The sequence below is a fragment of the Capsicum annuum genome, chromosome 8 (assembly GCF_002878395.1).
Source record: "Capsicum annuum cultivar UCD-10X-F1 chromosome 8, UCD10Xv1.1, whole genome shotgun sequence".
Classification (NCBI taxonomy): domain Eukaryota; kingdom Viridiplantae; phylum Streptophyta; class Magnoliopsida; order Solanales; family Solanaceae; genus Capsicum; species Capsicum annuum.
This window is the reverse complement of record NC_061118.1, coordinates 111,774,342-111,778,740: the sequence shown is the minus strand read 5'-3', so window position 1 is coordinate 111,778,740 and position 4,399 is coordinate 111,774,342.

Genomic DNA, 4,399 nt, shown 5'->3' with positions numbered 1-4,399 from the left:
ATTTTAACCATATCTCGACTTCTTTATTATTGTATTTATAGATGATATCTTGGTTTCTTCCAAGAGTGAGGCCAATTATGAGGAGCATTTGCAGATTGTGCTCCAGATATTTAGGGATGAGAAGTTGTATGCTATGTTCTCTAAGTGTGAGCTTTAGTTGGAGTTTATCTCTTTTTTGGGCCAAGTGGTGACTAAGAATGGTATTATGTTCTCTAAGTGTGAGTTTAGTTGGAGTCTATCTCTTTCTTGGGTCAAGTGGTGACTAAGAATGGTATTATGGTCGATCCAACCAAGATTACAGAAGTTCGTGATTGGGCTAGACCTACTTCTCCTATCAAATTCATAGTTTTATTGGTTTAGCAGGTTACTATCAGTGTTTTTGTTATGACCCAAACTAGGGCCTGGCCATGACGGATATCCCAAACCATGAAGGCCCGAAATGCCCTTCTCTATCTGGCGATCATGCACAACATTCATATAATAAAAGAAGATGCGGACACATAATCTACTACGGAAACATGGTCAACTCTGAATTCAACATAAGTACGGAAACTGTAAATCAACTACATCTAAATAACATCTAACTCAATCTGCGAAATCTCTACTACATGAAAATCTGACAACTGTCTGAAACTGAGACAAGGCCTCCAGCATACAAAAATTGAAATAAGTGACATAATCTAAAAAGACAGGCCTTTTGGAATAGAGAAGGCTCACCACTGCACAATCTGATCAGCTGTCTGAATTATCTACTGCTTATCTGGACCCCTAGACTAAGTCTCAAAACCTAAGAGGTAGGGGGAGGGGGTCAATACAAATGTACTGGTACATAGAGATTATCCAAAATAATCATTTACTATTCAACATAAATGACAGAAATTTATAATAGTTCATAAGTAAATCATTTAGTAAGAATTCACATGGGCATTTTAAAGACTTTGTAAAAATCATCTCAACTCTGAGAAATTTGTGTTACTTCTGTGCTAGGTGGTATATCCTATAACTCTGAAAAATTCCATGGGATATATGTAAACTGCTATTAACCCAGCAGCCAAGCCCCCAACCCAAGTGTGATGCAAGGGTCAGAGTCTCTGAATCTACTACGCCACAAGGCCTTCGCCAGCGTACACTAATAATTTACCCATATCGGCAAATACGATTTCAGGCTAAGATTTGCTTGAACTCACGCCTTCTTTGGGTAACCACCTAACCTTCTTTAAGCCCCATTTTAAAATTCTATCAAACATGCAGTCTCTGAAAACATACTCTGAAAACATGCTCTGAAAACATACTCTAAAAACACACTCTGAAAACATACTCTAAAAACATACTCTGTTATGGCATAAATACATATGGTATCGTCATACCATTGACTTGCAATACATCTCTAAGCCATTATTAGTCTATCAGAAATCTCTGTATTTAAAACATAAATTTTGAGACCAGTATTTCAATAATTCAACTCAATGAATCTTTTTTTCAGACCTCATGTAGACACATGTAATTCTTTCTCGTACACACAAGAACATATTGATATCAATAAAGACCCTCTCAACCATTCCAAATCATGTTCAAATGCCAGGATATTGGAAAAATGTCTTTTAAATCACAAAACCATAATCTTTAATTCAATACAAGAGAGGGAGTTCATAATTTTTGCTCTCAACAATCATAAATCTCAAATTCATACATATACATATATATGTAAATCAGTTTAGCGGAAAAGACCACAAGGCCAAAGCAATAGTAGCATTCAAACTTTTGAAATGCATGATCATTAATATAGTTTTCAAAACCCCCATAAAATACATGTATCAAAACCTTTAAATCATGCTTTAATAATTTCAAGCCCATGTAGTTTTTAGGATAAACCCGACGTACCTCTTTCTAGAAATTTAAAGGATGCTTCTTGATGCCACGGATTGGGGATTCTAAATCTTAAATTTTTTTGAAAACCCACCGTTGAATCTTGATTTAGTTGGATTATCAATATGGAACCCTATAGAGTGTTCTTGAATATATTTGGTGAATGTATGAGTAATATGCTCAGTTAAGGTGGAAATCTCAAGTTTGGACTGATAAGGGTGTGGGAAAATACCCAATATACCCTTAATGAGACCGGTATAAAAATATAACTGGGAGCCCGATTTCATGGGCCACCGTGATGCACCACTATCTCGGTGGCTCACTGGAAATTGACGAATGAGAATTTGGCCCACTTCACGATGCGCCACCATTGTGGAGTCCCACTAGAAATTGACAATCATTATTTACACCTTCTCTAAGATGCGCCAAGGACAGGAATGATGGAGTTTTACGATTAGGACTTAAATTAACCATAACACCTTCATTGAGTCTCCATTTTAGATGTATCTTATGTCAACGGAAAACTTATTCAATCATCTACAAAATGAAAATTTGAAATCTAAGGTATTCCATTGGGAAAAAGTATAAATCATTCTGGAAGCCAATGCTTGATATTTTAAGAACAAAAATTTAGCTAAGAAAAACTTTGGGGTATTACAATATTCCCCCTTGGGAACATTCATCCCAGAATGTTAGGTAGGAACGTTGAAACTTAAAGGTATAGAATAACGCTGACCTAATGTGTCTTCTAAGAAAGGATATAACTGATCTGAAATGTTTAAACTTCTATCATGAAACTGAATTCTGAAATGACTTGCCCTTACTTGTTTTAAGGAGCTGATTCATGCTGAGAGTTTAGGATTCTCCCCAAAATGTTTATGCTCAAATCACACACATTTGATTTGAAAGTGATAACTTATATAAGTACAAATCATGAGGCAACAAGATTTAGATAGTACAAAGGTATTACACTATCTAAGCTAAAATAGCTGGAAAAAAATTTGACATTATGTTCTAAACTCTTATGAACTGAGTCATGACTAAATAACTAAATCTGAAACATGATGCTTGGATTGAACTGAGTTTGCAACATACACGGATGGAATAGATTATCTTTTGGGATGGTCATACGCGTTGGACTTTAGATAGTAGGAATGGGTTAAGAGGTTGAAAACCACAGTAATTTGTCTGCCTGACTGCTAAACTGAATTATATGGGACACTTATACCCAACTGAAGTATATCTTCAACACTCTTTCTAAAGAAGTTCTAGTAGCGTCAGGGAGCAAAAAATCTCTGACATGAGTTATACAACACATCAAACTAAGGAATCACAACAATGAACTACTCTATAGAATGGAATATATACATATAACTCATAAACTAGGATAGAATTACCAAACCTTAGGCAATGCAACTTCTTACTTTCAAGTTTTGCCACACTTCAAAAATACTCTTTGAACTATACTTTCATCTTAAACATCATGCTCATTGATTTCACTTATTTTTGTTACATGGCCGCTGAAATTTCCATCTACTAATGTCTAAACTGAACTAAATTCCTTCATTATCTTCAAGACTATCTTCATACCCACATGTGCACTTATAAACAACTACTTATAAAGCATATTTCTCATATTCTCTAATGCTTCTACCCATAACAACTTTCCTGCACTATTCAGATGGTACACATAAAATATCCTCAACTAACCAAGACACACACAAAACTTCATCGCAAAATTCCTTCAACTTATAGACTTATATAAAACAAGAACAAAACATTTTTTCCTAAATATAACACATAAAACTTCAACTAACCTTGACATGTATTAAAGACTTGGCCTTGATCTTACTCCACAATTACTGCACCATCTTTCATCAACAAGAAATGTTTACTCTTTCCCTTCCAAGCAATTGTTCATCATCACTATCTCAACTAAGGGAAAATGTCACTGAAATTGGAATATGGGTATCCAGAACATGAGGGGAGTACTAAGCGTAACTTGATACCCTACGAAAGCGTGAGGAATAGAGCACTCACGGCATGGACTCATTGAAGAGTCTAATATGAGGACGTACCTGATATAAATCTGAATTTTCATTGATTGTTAAGAGTATCACATGTGCATAATAGTCATGAACTGCATGATCTGAATTTTTTTTAAATTCATAACTTACGGAAAGCGATTTTGACTGCTAAACAAACTGGGAACTCATCATACTAGGAACTAGGAGAGTACATGATTCCTTATAATATGCCTAAACACGAGCTATGATCATGAAACTAGACATAAAGCATGAGTATGTATCGAAATAACTAAAGTGAACTGCTGAAATAAGAATAGATTGAACATCATTCTTTCTCACGGCTAATTCCACAACTTACTGGCACATCTATTATCATCTGAAAACTTAACTTAGTTACTCTTTCTATCATCTCCCCCTTAGATTTAAGTCACTACTCTAAGTCTATGAACAACTATATACACTCTGGTATAAACTGAAATTACTTTACTCTAGAGTTGGGGATATAA